The following is a 16,204-nucleotide window of genomic DNA, read 5'->3' on the forward strand; positions in this document are numbered from 1 at the left end:
AAGAGCATAAGCTTTGTTAGGCTATAACATTAAGAGCTTGCCTATCAAAGAACCATGTTGCCTTTCGCCAGACTTCTAGAGAGAATATCATTGGTGAGTAGGAAAAAGGAAAGAGAGAGAGATTTTAATGACGTTTCTCATAATGGGAGAAAAATTATTGATAAATCTCCATGCTTTCTTCGATACTAGAGTTCCTACTATTAACTTTGGTAGGAAAATCAACTGTTTGATTGATCTTTTCATGCTCCTAGAGCTCTATGTAATATTATACTCTAGCAAGTCTACCCAGTCATTCTCTCAAAATCCTCACTCCCATGTATCTACACGAATCACAAAAAAATATGGATCATATTCAGATATTTTTTACAAGCATCATCAGAACATGAAAATGTTTGCAAACCTGGATTCTTTCATTAGTGTGTGATGTTTAAATATTAGTGTGTGATGTTTAAGGGTGATCATACAAATGTAAGAGAATTCAAATAAAAAGAACATGTCATATAAGAGAATTCAAATAAAATGAAACACACCTTCCAAGCATCAACAAGGTACCCTAAGGATTAGTTTCAGGGGAGAAGAGAAAAGTGGATCCATCAATGACTCTAATACCATATACTCCAATGAGTTTATGATCCCTATCAAAAACACTACCTACCTGACATCCTCCATGATAATGCTAAATTGTAGTCACTCTATCCTTACAAAACTACTCTAATGACTTCCAATCCCCTGTTTTCTTAGGAATCAAGTTTATAGGATGTTGAAATGTTGAACTCATTATCTGAGTCAAGTTTACATTGTGGGGAATGAATTGTTTCAAAGGACGAGACATTATGCCCTTTTCAATAGTCCTTATTCCTTTTATGCATCTCTGTAGATCCACTGGATGCTCAAAATAATTGAATCTCACAATTGGGTTTTCTCCAACATTGGTACTGTTCAATCTCAGATAACCCCTTGAATGGGGACTATTCACCTTCTCTAGAATAATCCCTCCCTTGTTCTTTATCTTCTGTTGTCCACAAAAAGGTGCAAATTAGTCACATAACGACATTGATCTATAGCACCAATAAATGAATTGAATGTGTTGGAAATAATCAAGACTAACTAGGTTACTGAGAGGGGAGGGGTGAATCAGTAACCTCAAAAACCTTAAATCAATTCAATACTTGATCCATTCATCATTCATTCATCTAATCTATTGTATGCATGAGAAAGATAAACATTTATAACACATGAACACAGAATTTTGGCAACCCAAAAACCTTCCAAATAGAAAGTAAAATTGGGGTGGGGATGATACCCACAAAACTTCGCTACTGTAGTATGAACTTAGCCTATTAGGGCTTACATTGATCACTTCTGATGATTTTCCTTGTTAAGAGCAATTTGGACTACTAGATCCACCTTGTTAGAGGATTTACAAACATACAATGAAGTATGCACTCTGTTAGGAGATTTATACAGAGACTGTTAAGTCTACCTTGTTAAAGGATTTACAAAACTAATTCACCTGTTAAGATGAAATAGTGGATCTACTTACAACTTGATTTCTGATTAGATCCTTGAAGTATAGATCACCTCTTGTGATTGATGAATCTTTACTGCTCCTTGTAGACCTTGTTGAATACTCTACTCTACTGTTGATTCACATTTATTCTTCTTAAAGCATTACAGGTCCATACCTTAAAATATTTATTCATACATTACAAATGATATAATACATTGCATATATACCATTCCAATAATTACAATTGCAACGTCGGCCAAAACACAAGTGAACAAAATATTATTGAGTCAGCCAAATAGTAGAAAACTCGAGTTCTTCAAGCTGACTTGGTAACCTTCTAATACTCATCATCCACTGCATTACTCGACATCGTCATGGACTTGGTAGAAGTAGAAGCTCGGTCCATACTAATCACACAACGTAGCTTGAAACTTGGTAACCATTGGAGACTCGGTAGATATAGTGTCACTCGGTAAAAAATGAATCCTCTGTCACTTGGTAAACATTGGCTTCCATCACACAAACTGATGACTCGGTAGACACTGTGAAGCTTGGTGAACACTGTAGGCTTGGTAGATACTGCTGGACTGCACACTCACTCGGTAGCTTCATGAATGCTCGTTATGAACTACTGGACTGCACACTCGGTAGCTTCAGGAATGCTCGGTATGAACTACTTAAGTGATGAACCTATAGGGTAACCATTGAATGCTTGGTATACATTGTAGACTGAGTGATGAACTCCGTAATCATTCAAAATCAAATAAGTGTTGTCACTAATGAAAAATACAATATAATGCCAACAATCTCCCCCTTTGGCATTAGTGACAAAAAAAACTTATGAGCCAAACATTGTGTATACTGACATACTGGATTTGATTTTTCAAAATTGATCTTTGTAAACCTATTGTATATACATTTCTTACATGTCTTTACATATCTCCCCCATACATATGGCATGGTATACACGTAGCTTATCACTGTACATATATCAATATACTCTCTCTTATTTTCTCCATTGTCTCTTACTCCCTCTTTGACTTTTACTATCTCTTAGTCATAATAATCTCCCCCTTTTTGACAATAATGCCAAAGGTAATCATACTTATACAGAGACACCAAAATGTGAGAAAAAATCAAAATGTACCTTAAGAATAAGAGCCAATGTCTTATCCCAGTTCTCTTGCAAAATTTTGTAGGTGGAGAGAGCCACTTGAACTTCTACAGAAAGTTCAATCATATGATCTGCTATAGAAAAATTGTTATCATGGGTCAATGTTTTTGAATAAGCAATGTGCTTCTGCATTGTGTCCATGATAGGAAGGATCATGTTCTAGATGTCTATTAGTGTAGAACAGATCCTTGCTTCCTCTCTTAATAGTTATGCCTGCATGTCTGACAGGAATCTGATCCTTATGTGATGTGTGGAGCTTGAACTGCGGTCAAGCTGCAACTTTTGAGCACTTACTTTATTCAATTTTAACTTTATTTCTTTTGTGTACTTGGTAACATCACATAGCTTGGCAAAAAGGGATATTACATTTGTAAAAGAATTTTCAAGATTGCTCAAAATTGAAGATAGTTCAACCTGCTTTATTGTAATGTGCTGAGCAATGTGCTCAAGCACTTTATTATCAAATTTCTTCTTTGCCTTTTCTATAAGCTTCTCTTGGCCAGAAGTGTCCTCATTGAAATTTTGTATGGCCTCTTCTAATTGTAACAAAATGTGTTGAGATGAATCCACATCAACACCTATTGCCTCAGTAATTATATTTCTAGCACTTTCAATTATAGTGAATTCTTTATCTCTCTCATCTCTAAGTTGTTTCTGCCTTGCTCTTTGCTCTAAACACTGACTGACTAGTCTCATTTCATTAATTGTGGCAGTATCCAGATCTATCTTAGGTATAATAATTTCCTTGTCCAAGTCTATATCAATTGCCTTGCCAGTAAAAAAAAGTTTTAGTGGAGTCTTTGGTTTTACTTCAGTGGTTACAATAGTTGATGAAGTTGGACTAGCAGAAAAAAACTTGAATTGATTTAATTGGAGGAAAAATGAGAGAGGTGCTAACTGTATCCAAAATTGATGTGCTTCTCAAAAATGAAGTATCAATAGGTAAAGTACCAACTGGAATATTTACAACTAAAGTACTAACTGGAATATTTAAAATTGAAATACTAACTGGAACGAAAATTGATGTAGTTGAAGCTATGGATGACAAAACTATAGAACAAATTGGCAAACTTACTGTACAAGCTACAATAGATGACTCAGGAGCTAATAAAGAGGGCTACAACTCAGTAGATGAAGTGCTTAACACTTCCATTGAAGATACTTGTAGCTGGGAGGTGACAGGTGATGATTGAGCTATTGATGTGGCAATTGTGCTCACAGTCTCACTTGCAGAAGCTATATCCATAGTAGATGTAATAGTCTTTGGTGGAGAGTGAGGAAGGGATGCAATAACTTCTGCTGCAATTTTTACTGGATCTTCTTCATCCTTGTCTTCCTCTTCAGCTTCATCATCATCCTTTAGTGCCTGATAGTCCTCAACATCAAAAGTGGCACATGGAGCATTATCTCCTTCATCATTGTCACTGTCATCATCATCATCTTTGATTTCTGTAGGATCATTACTGGGCTTTTGCAAATGATAGATGTTCTTCCACATGTTTGTTGCATCTCTTACAACATGCTCAATGTCCTTAATTAAAATCAAACATGTGTGAAATCTAATCATCATTTTACCTTCCTTGTTCTTCATTGCTGCCTTTATTTCTACTTCACTAAGACTCGGTAGAAGATTCTTCAAGGATTGCTCATATATGTCCTTGGTCATTTGGGTGGCTGACTCCCACCTTGGTTGCAATCTCATCAACAACTCTTTGGAGATTTGAGGGGCAAGCTGGTCTGGGGAGTATTTCCATTTTTCCATCTTGTTAAGTACCAGTTCCTCAATCTACATTTTCTCTGCATTAGTCCTTGTTTCAAATTTCAATGCCTTGAAATTTGTGATGCTACCTCCCTCTTCGATTTGTTTCAATATTTCTTGGAAGGTCAGTTGGGGCTTGCTGAATACTACTTCACCTTTGTTCTTACCTTTTTCTCACCTTGTGAAAACAACTATGGAGGCTTTGGGTGGCTTGGTAATGATTACCTTGCCCTTCTTTTTGACTGGCTCTGCCTCCTTCTCTGATTCTTCCTCTATATCATCTGGTACCTGCTCCTCTTCTTCATCCTCACCTTTTCCCTCAATAATCATTAGGGGATCGATAGCAGTTTTTAACTTAGCAACCTTTCTTTTGGCTTTATTAATTGCTTGAGGAAGTTTGATTTCAAGCTCAATTTTGGCCTTTGCCTCATCATATGTGTAAGAATTTGGCTTAGGCTAGAATTCACCCAAGAACTAAAAGTACACAATAGACCAAAATAGACAGAGTATGATCAGAATGACGATATTCATTCAATAACTAGTTGAGAGTACACTAGGAGTGCCTGAATATAAAGGGCTAAGGAGAGCTTCTAGAATGCATAGAAGTTAGCATCATGATATGTCATACAACCAGGCACATGTCCACTAGATATGAGTTATCCTCCATTGAGCACGGGATTAAGTGCGATGATGTGAGGATAAGCCTACAATGGTGTAGCATGCAAATCAGTGGTGTAGACAACATGTGCTAAATGAGGAGTGTGGATAACTGTGTTGTCATCGTGACAACTCAATGAATGATGCATACTCTTGTGTTGTAGACACCATGTGCATAATTAGAGTTTTGTAACTCAATGAGAGTACACAAACTCCTAAGTGTCTCACCTAAAATAATAATAAAATAATGCATTAACCTAAGTAAACTTAAGTAAGTGTAATAAGTAAATACTTATTTACACCAAGACCCCCCCTTAAGTGCAAATTAGGGGAATGCCCTTAAGCTTACATAATCTAGGATGAAATGCAATATGGGCCCCGACTATTAGGCCATGCTAGGTACCCATGTACATAATGATATGCAATCTCCCATAAAGCGGGGAAAGAAGGAAAACCTCATGGGAAAAACCCTCCCCCAAAAAGAGAGATAAATAGGGATGCATGGATGGATGGAGTAATCAAGACCCCCCCATTATGACATACATCCAGTATATACATAAGAGAATGATGAGAAGAGGAAGAGAGATAGGATAGGCTCCCTGCCCCAAAGAAGAATGCCTGCCAGTGACTGCTCCGATGAAGAAGCTAATCCAAGACTACAGAATGGTGTTCCTCCCCTTAGGAAGAAATAATGCCAAGGGTACAAATGAGAGGCTTCCGTTGTGTGTGGAAAGAATCCCATGGATAAGTGTTGTCTCTGAAACCTACTCAACTAGCTAAAGAACCTGTCCCAAAGAACTGTCTGTCTCTGCAACTGATGAAGAACCTTGCTACAACTGCTGATCATAAGTATCCACAATCACTTCAACCGATGATGATTGATCATGTAGAGAATGAACAAGAGAGTCTAATGGAACCCTCGTGACAACTGAAGAAGGTAATTTTGCACCAAGAAAAAGAGGCAGATCATCAATACTATCCCCCAAATTTGTTACTGAACCTATATCTGGAAGACTGGATGTACCTTATTGTTCTGGACCTATCACTGTGGCAATCTATGCATGTGGACTGAATTGATGAAGTGATCTCTCACTGTATCTATCGGAAGAACCCCACATATCTGAAGCTGTTGAAGCACTATCGCTGAAATCACTATCAGTATCCACACTGTATGATGTGTGAAGAGGAGTAGAGGACAAGTTGGGAGAACTTTCCTCAAAATGTACATCCTTCTCCACAAATATCTGATGTGTGTTAAGATCTAGAAGTCTATATGCCTTCACACCATCTTCATAACCAATGAAAGTACAAGGTCAAGATGACTGTGCCTTGCATCCCTTGGAAGATCCCTGTGCCCATGCAGGACACCCGAAGACTTTGAAGTGTGTCACAATAGGTTTTCTACCGCACCATGCCTCAAAAGGAGTTTTTCCATCTAAAGTTGGATTAGGAGAACGATTAAGAATGTGAGTGGCACTAGAGATTGCTTTGACTTCTAATGATGGATCTAGAGATTTGGCATGTATCATGCAACTTGCCATAGACATAAGAGTGCAAATCCTCAAAGCTGCAACATCTGTCTTATGTGGACTGAATGCTGAAGGAGTCTGAAGATCAATTCCCTCATGTCTACAAAAGTCCTTAAGTCTTATGTTCACATCCATGCTTCCATTGTCCATTCAGAGTACTTTGATGGCTTTCCTAGATTTCCATTCTTCATGAGCCTTGAAGTCTAGAAACTTGTCCAACACTTCATTCTTGTTATGCAAAAAGTAGACCCAAGTGAACCTTGAAAATTCATCAATGAAGGTAAGTATGTAGCGACCCTGGCTAAATGAAAAAGGACCTACTAATACCATGTGAACCATCTGTAGAACACCTGTTGCTCTAGAAGACTTCCCTCTTTGTAACTTCCCCTCTAGATGCATATCCACTGAATCTGTTGAACATTCACCCTTAGAAAAGTTGATTTGAGGTAGACCTTTCACCATGTGGTATGTGCAAAGTTACTGAAGATAGCGGTAGTCAAGATGACCATACTGCTCATGCCATAATTGCATGTTTGAATTGGATTGAGATAACAAGGCCTTTGAACGAGACTTGGGTACAAAATGTGAGAAAGAGTACAACCTCTTGTGATCATTCACTTTCCCCACTACAACCAAGGAATCATCTTTGAGATTGTGCACCTTTACTGAGTCTGGAAGGAACTCAACTCTATGTCCATCTCCAAGGTGAGTGATTTGGTAGATTGATAGGAGATTCAAACTAAGGTTTGGAACATAGAGAACCTCTTGAAACTCTCCATTTTACATTTCCACATTTCCTTTCCCTTCATCTTCCATTTTGCTATCATTCCCCATGAAGATGTGTGGTACCTTTGAGTGATTCATTGAAGAAAAATCCTCTCTTGAAGAACCCATGTGTTATGAGGCACCTGAGTCAAATATTCATTCCTTTGAAGAGTTTGCATTTGCCATGAATGCTTGCCCTTTGCCCTTAGAATCTAAAGACGATCCTTTCTCCTTGTAAGCATTAGGCAATGGAACATTATGTTTCTTCATGATGTTGGTTAATTCATCAATCTTCTTGAGATAACACTCATGCTCTTCATGACCCGATTTCTTGTAATAAGAACACTTCTTCTTCTCCTTATTGTTGTCTCTTTTCTTGTTGGAATTTGAGGACTTGCCTTGTTGATTTGATTGTGGTGGTCTTTTCTGCATCCTCGGATTTACTCTTCCATTTCTTCTTACCCTTTCCTTTATTTGAAGACTATCTAGCTAAATGTTGAGAACCCTCATTGGCCACCAATGCTTTGGACTGAGGTGTTTTGAGAATCCCCATTGATTTCAACTTCTTTTTTTCATCATCCAATAGTTTAGCATATTCATCAAAAGTGACTTTCTTGTAGGTAGACCCTAAGGTAGTCTTTGATGTGTTAAAAGAAGATACAAATGTGGAATATTCTGATGGCAGCTTGTTATGAATGAGATAGATCAGTCTCTCATCTTTGATAGAAATCCCACAATCAATAAGCTTCGTCCTTAACTCATTCACCTTGATGATGAAGTCTTGTATGGAGTCATATGACTTAGGATCTAAGGATACAAGCTCATCCTCGATTTTGAAAACATCCTCTTCAGACACTTTACCATAAAGGCTTTCGAGGGTATCCCAAGCTTCCTTGGATATAGTATATTTCTTAATTTGATATATGATCTTATCATCTACCCCCAAACATATATGACCTAGGGCGTTCCTATCCATTGCTACCCAATTTGAAATATCACTTGCAAAAACATTATCACCTACTGGTTTAGGAAGAGTACCATCTACATATTGTGAAACTCCATTATGCATTAAGTGATACAACATTTTAATTGACCATGAAGCATAGTTATGAGGAGTTAATTTAGGAAACTTAAAGTTGCCCATAATGCAAAAAATAAAAGAAAAGTGTAGAAAAGAGAGAACATAACACCAAGAACACCCCCCTTTTCACTAAATCAAGAAACCCCCCCAAAATAGATTCTTTGGGCACTTTATCTATAGTGTGATTACAATGTACCACTTGCCAGTTTTGCCCTTTGTGAATTTCTGATTTTTCTTGTTACAACTTCTTAATAGAGTACAAATCTGAAACTTTACAAAGTGCTACAATTTTGAAGCATTACAAAGCAAAGAAAGGCCCTATTGTTGAAAGTGAAAATTTTGTCAACACAACTCTACAATCTGATGCTAGATCTAGAAAGTAGACAAAAAAATATGCACTTTCAAAAAAAAGCAGAACCTATTTTCGACTCCAGATGTGCTTGTACAGAGCGTTTGAAGTTGCAAAATGTAGGATTATGCAAGTACAATCACCAAAAAATGAAAATTTTGAACAACCCATGCACCAAAACTAGAAAATAGCTACACCACTAAAAAATATAGAGAATTAAACCCAATTTCAAAAAAAATTGCACTTGAATTGGAGTCCAGATGTCCGAGTTATGGCCTCCCGAAGTCGGACTGCAAAAACCAAAATCAATTTGCAGAGGGGTTGCATCAACGAATCATGGTGTTAAATTTGACAGTCATACGACTATCACAACAGTTGTAATTTTGCCTTGAAATGATGATCATACGATTGTCAAATTTAGGCGTAAGAAATGGTGACGTCAAGGACTTTCCAACTTGCCTTGGCTAACGTGGCAGCGAGCTATCATTCCATATTGTACAAATATGTACGAAAAATGTCGTGGCACTACTGAGTTGGCTGTACAAATGCTTGCGTGGCTGATGACACAGGCATTGACTATGTAGAGCAGGGGTAGATTGTCTGCATGGCAGTAGGTTGTCCACCTGCGAAATGTACAGGTGGCGTACGATTAGATTACAGAGCTGGTGGATGACTCTGCACTGTGTGTGACTGGAGACTGGGACTGTTGGGTGTTGACAAGTAGAAGAAATAGGTGCGTGTCTGGGCACGATACAGTTAATGCTGATTGGGCGCATGTATTTGTAGCGAACTGTTAGACTTTGAACTACATTACCAAAAATTGAATGCCGATGTCAAATCTCGTACTGCAGTTGGAATCTGCAAAGGAAAATCCCACATTGGTGGGATGAGTACTTGATGCACTTTTTAAATACAATATTTCGTGGAGCCCTTAATAAAGGCAACCCTGCCAAAAGTGTTAGGTCAACGGTGTGTCCTGGCCATAGTTTGTGGTTTGCCGAATTTGGCAAAGGTGGGAAGCACGATCGCGGGTTGAATGAAAAAGCTCGCTGATTTGCAGTAAATAATATATGCCCTGTGGATTATAATAAAATGCCACCAAAATATAAAGCCGAACTGAGGTGTCACTGCCTAGTTTGGCAAAAAAAATTCTCTGCTCTACTATGTAAAAAATTTCAAAAATATTTAGATCAAAAAATAAATGTAGAGATAAAATAAATATTTAGATTTGAAAAAATAATAATCAGATCAATGAAACGATCATACCTGAATTGCAAATCAAGGCCTCTGGGTTTCAATTTGCAAAAAATATTTGCCTCATGATCAACTTTCACCTAATATAGGAAAATTTATAGTTGATCTTCACTGAATCGATGCTCCAAATGCAACGGTGAGGTCAGATATGGCTCTAGACACTCCCAATTTTTGCAGATCCTTCGAATTTGTGTCAAGGTGCTGAAGTATTAATGGTCTCGAATGGCTACGTGATGAGAATCTCCCTCAGCTCTGATACCATGTAAGAATTTGGCCTAGTCCAAAATTCACCCAAGAACTAAATAACTCAACATAAGCACACAGTAGACCAAAATAGACAGAGTATGATCAGAATGATGATATTCATTCAATAACTGGTTCAGAGTACACTAGGAGTACCTGAATATAAAGGCCTCAGGAGAGCTTCTAGAATGCATAGAAGTTAGCATCATGATATGTCATACAACCAGGCAAATGTCCACCAGATATGGGTTATCCTCTATTGAGCATGAGATTAAGTGCAATGATGTGAGGATAAGCCTGCAATGGTGTAGCACACAAATCAATGGTGTAGACAACATGTGCTAAATGAGGAGTGTGGATAATTGTGTTGTCATCATGACAACTCAGTGAATGATGCATACTCTTGTGTTGTAGACACCATGTGCATAATTAGAGTTGCGTAACTCAATGAGAGTACATGAACTACTAAGTGTCTCACCTAAAATAATAATTAAATAATGCACTAACCTAAGTAAAATTAAGTAAGTGTAATAAGTAAATACTTATTTACACCAACAATATGTTCCAAAAATTGGTTGCTTTGGATCTACTGGCTCATTCACTAGTGCTTCAATAATATCCCTAGTTTCATCAATATTCACCTCATAAGGAAGAGGTTTCACCAATGCAACTTGGGGCTTGACTGCCTAAATGTATACTCTATCATAATCAACCATAAAGCATACATCATCTTTGTAGTCTTAAACCAATTTTTGTGGAATTCGAAACCTGTTATTCATCCTTTCCTTGAAATCTTCAAAATAATTATTTATGATGCTATCAAAGCTTACACCCATTTCTGCTACAAATTCATTTATTTGATATAGAATAGGAATATCTTTTCTCTACACAATAGTCCCTTTGGATGGAAAGAATTTTTGTACATAGAAGAAAAGACATGTCAACAAAGAACCAAATTTGCAAGGGTTGTTCTTTGAAGTCCTAATGCTATCCATATTCTTTTTCAGTTGTATTAACAATAATTCTGACATATCAAATTCCATATTTTTCTTCACAACCTTGAATGCCAAATCCACGGCCTCACAGGGCACACTATTCAAATGACTAGAGCTATAAATCTTGTGAGCAATGATGTGAATGCCAAACCTTAATTCAACATCAGAAACAATGCTAATCTTCAAACCTCTACCATCCCATTCAGCTAGGGTTTTCTTTTAAAGTTTCTCCTGACCTATGGTTTTGGTAGTTTTTTCTTTACTTAGCATGGGGAGACCAATAATCTTATGAATCATCTTCTTGGTGATTAATACTGGCTGATCTAACCATAGTTGATCATTATGCACATGATTGAGGATGTACCTAATCCACTTAATCTGGAAAATTCTTCGCATATGCAAGATATGGGTTAATCCTTTGGTCTCTAGATGCTTATGCTCGGGTTTCAAAGAGCCATCAACACTCATTTCTCCTAGGGCATTGTCCATTTCTAGGTTTCCAATCTCTTGAAAAAAAATTTGAAATGAGTACGAATATCGTTGATAAAGAGTACCTTTGGTGGAATTTGTGATTGGGCTCCATTGGGGTCGGCTTGAAATTTGGTGCCTTCCACTCCACACCTTTAACTAGCATTTTTGAACCTCTTTTTTCCTTGGTGCCACTGCTACTCTTGAATGCCATTGATGCTCGGTAAAGGATAGAAATTTTTTGAACAAATTCTTTGCTCTAAAATTGTTTGAAGTAGCCTAGATGCACCTAAAATCGCTTAGCTCTGAGAATTTTGAAGACGCAGTGAGAAATAAAATTGAATTCTGCCTTTTGATGAAAATCTTCCATTAATGCTCGGTACAAAAGTTTTTGTGATGACATAGTACTTGAAAAGTTGTCATCCACTCACTTGCTTCATAGAAACTTGAGACTTGATGATCGAAAAACTTTTTTTACTCCCGATCTAGCTCGGTTGAGTCTGTGACTGACCTTGCTCGGTATGACCTAATTTCTTGTGACCCTTTGTATCTGAAATACTAATTGGATCTTTTTCTTTCTTTCATTTGGAACTACTCTAGATATAGCTTGATGATACAGTTCTAGATCCTCCTTTATGAATCTAATTGGAAATGGTAGAGTCACCCACTTCTTGAGTGACATGGCCATCATTTGAACTATTTTGCTTGGTAGATTTAGGAATCCACTGTTGTCTAATCTATTTCTGAATGTTATCGGCTTTAGCTTTCTTTTCATCTTCAATTCTTCCTATATTCATGCAATTCTTGGCTATATGACCAAGTTCAGTGCATGTATAGCATCTTACTGTTGTATCTCTTTTTCTCAAGTGATGCTTTGAGCAGTCTTTACCAATGTGTCCATATTCTCCACAATAATGACATCTGCACTAGGTATTGTAATACCATATAAAGATTTCCTTAACAAGTTGTTCAGCTGGATTGAATTATTTTGATCTACATTGGAATTCCTTGTGACCATGCTTCTTGCATTTGTGACATTTGCCTTCAAATTTTGGTTTTTCCTTGCATTCATTAGCTTTGTGACCATGGTAATTGCAATTGTAGTATTTTCCATTGAATTTTTCTTTTCCATTACTCCAACATTTTTTTGATGTATGACCTAACTTACCATAGTGATTACAAGTAGGTTTTTTATTCCTTTGAGCACCTTGTTTGGAAGATTCACCTTCTTCATTATATCCAAGTCCTGCTTTACCCTTTTGTCTATGAAGATTCTACTCATTTTGTTGGTTTAATTGATTAATATCTTCTTGAGACTTCATTATTCTCTCAATGATTTTCTTTTCAGCATTTAGGTCATTTTCCCATCTTTCACTGATTTGTCTTTCAGTGACTAAATCAATCCTTAGGTTTTCATTTTCAAATCTTAGATTCATGATTTTTTCATTTGCATTCGATAGTTGATTGATAAGACTTTGATTTGCATTGATCCTTTCATTTGTCTCATTTTCAAATTTGTTTCTTTGTTCCAAGATTTCACATAGCCTGATTGATTGGATTTCTTATTCTCTTTTAAGTTTTCTTACTTCTTCCTGTAGAGAGCCATTCTTTGTTAGGAGTTCCTTGATTGCCTCATTAGCTTCATTTGAGCTGCTTGATGGTAAAAGGTCTTCAATCTTTTCTTCAACATACTGATGGTCATTCATTTGTCTTGCAAGTTCCTTTTTTCTCTTCAGGGATTGAGAAAGATGCTCCTTTTCTTCTTTGAGTTGAGCCATGGCCATTTCCAGATCTAGCTTTTCATTTTCAATTGCTTTGTCAAGTCTGCATATCTCCATTTATCCTTTAGATCTTTTCTTAAGCTATCAAACTTTGTCTTGAGAACCACAATGCTCTGATACCAATTGCTAGAAATAATCAAGAATAACTAGGTTACTGAGAAGGGAGGGGTGAATCAATAACATCAAAAACCTTAAATCAATTCAATACTTGATCCATTCATCATTCATTCATCTAATCTACTGTATACATGAGAAAGATAAACATTTATAACACATGAACACAGAATTTTGGTGACCCAAAAACCTTCCAAATAGAAAGTAAAAATGGGGTGGGGATGATACCCACAAAACTTCGCTACTATAGTATGAAGTTAGCCTGTCAGGGCTGACATTGATCACTTTTGGTGATTTTCCCTGTTAAGAGAAATTTGGACTACTAGATCCACCTTGTTAGAGGATTTACAAACATACAATGAAGTATGCACTCTATTAGGAGATTTATACAGAGACTGTTAAGTCTACCTTGTTAAAGGATTTACAAAACTAATTCACCTATTAGGATGAAACAATGGATCTACTTACAACTTGATTGCTGATTAGATCCTTGAAGTACAGATCACCTCTTGTGACTGATGAATCTTTATTGCTCCCTGTAGACCTTGCTGAATACTCTGCTCTGCTGCTAATTCACATTTATTCTTCTCAAAGCATTACATGTCCATACCTTAAAATATTTATTCATACATTGCAAATGATATAATACATTACATATATACCATTCCAATAATTACAATTGCAAGGTTGGCCAAAACACAAGTGAACAAAATATTACTGAGTTAGCCAAATAGTAGAAAACTCGAGTTCTTCAAGCTGACTTGGTAACCTTCTGATACTTGACATCCACTGCATTACTCAACATCGTCATGCACTTGGTAGAAGTAGAAGCTCGGTCCATACTAATCACACAACATAGCTTGGAACTCGATAACCATTTGAGACTCGGTAGATAGTGTGTCACTCGGTAAAAAATGAATCCTTCGTTTACCTTGCTTTCACTAGGTAAACACTACACTTCCATAACTAGGTAAATACTAGCTTCCATCACACAAACTGATGACTTGGTAGACATTATGAAGCTTGGTGAACATTGTAGGCTCGGTAGATACTATTGGACTACACACTCACTCGGTAGCTTCATGAATGCTCAGTATGAACTGCTGGACTGCACACTCACTCAGTAGCTTCAGGAATGCTCGGTATGAACTACTTAAGTGATGAACCTACAAGGTAACCACTGAATGCTCAGTATACACTATAGATTGAGTGATGAAATTGGTAATCATTTAGAATTGAATAAGTGTTGTCACTGATGATAAATACAATATAATGCTAACAGAATTATGTTGCTATAATTTCAGTTTTTGGATTTGATTGTGTAGAGTTTATTTATCATTAACATTTTGGATCATACTATATGATCCATCATGATGATGTCCATGATAGTATATGTAGTATGATCTAAAATATTGATGATAATGATGATGGATCATGTAGTATGATCTGAAATGTTGATAATCATAATAGATCATGTAGTATGATCCAAAACATTGATGATAAAAGAAAATCCAAAACTTGAAATTGCATTAACATAGATCATAGAAATCTAATAGATCTGATTGAATGATGTTTTTATACATACCTCAGTAGACAAGCCATATCCACCAAATGTCTCAATGAAGGTTCCAATATTGGTGATACCCACAACTTGAATGAGTGAGAGCTCGATAGGAACTACAGAGGGAACAAAATAGGATTCATGGGGTTGTCAGCCATATTCTTTCCCACTTCAGGCTTGTTCATTATTACTCTTATTCCCACAGACATCAATTCCTCTTAAGGCCCAATTCCACTCAACATAAGTAGCTATGGGCTTCCCAATGCCCCTACAGAGATTATAACCTCACTCTTTCCTTTCTTCAAATGGACTCTATGCTCAACTCCATCTTTATCTCTGAAAACAACCCCATATGCTTTTGACCTTATTTTTCCTGTAAACATACTCGACAAGCTTCAAAATTGTATTGTAAGAAACTTAAATTTTGGAAGGGAGGTCTAGACACTTCTTATTAGAAGCACTATGCTACAAGAATCTGTATATACAATACAAATTGAGCTTCAAAAGACTATAAAATAGTTTCAAATTCTATTGAGATAAAGTATCTAAACTTCCTATTAGAAACACAGTTGGATGCCTCCTATAAATATTTGGATTATAGAAACATTTGCAATGAATTAATTTTCAGATCTTACAGATCTATTGAAGATCTCTTGATATATATAAAGATATGCATATGTAAAATCTTCACATAAATATGGTGGGTGAACATGATTGAAACATATATGCATAATAAATATGGCTGGCAATCATGATTGAAACAAGATATCCATTGATCCATCAGTTTTCAATAGAGAAAACCACAAATGGTATCTAGTTTACTTGAACGGATAGGTTTGGATGAAATGTCCAGCTATAATAGCCTATCGACTAATTAACTACTCATTTATTTTGTGTGACTCTCTAGTTGACTTTAATGAATAAATGTATTTATGAATATCTTTGTATTGTCCTTAGAATTGCT

The 16,204-nt window shown here is 36.6% G+C and overlaps 1 pseudogene; it reads right to left on the minus strand.

Moving 5' to 3' along the window:
* Window positions 1-265: 265 nt before the first annotated feature.
* On the minus strand, window positions 266-15,623 carry LOC149535229 (protein HOTHEAD-like; annotated as a pseudogene).
* Window positions 15,624-16,204: the final 581 nt, after the last annotated feature.

This window comes from Cupressus sempervirens, chromosome 10 (genome assembly GCF_028749045.1).
Source record: "Cupressus sempervirens isolate cs-2001-9-10 chromosome 10, ASM2874904v1, whole genome shotgun sequence".
Classification (NCBI taxonomy): domain Eukaryota; kingdom Viridiplantae; phylum Streptophyta; class Pinopsida; order Cupressales; family Cupressaceae; genus Cupressus; species Cupressus sempervirens.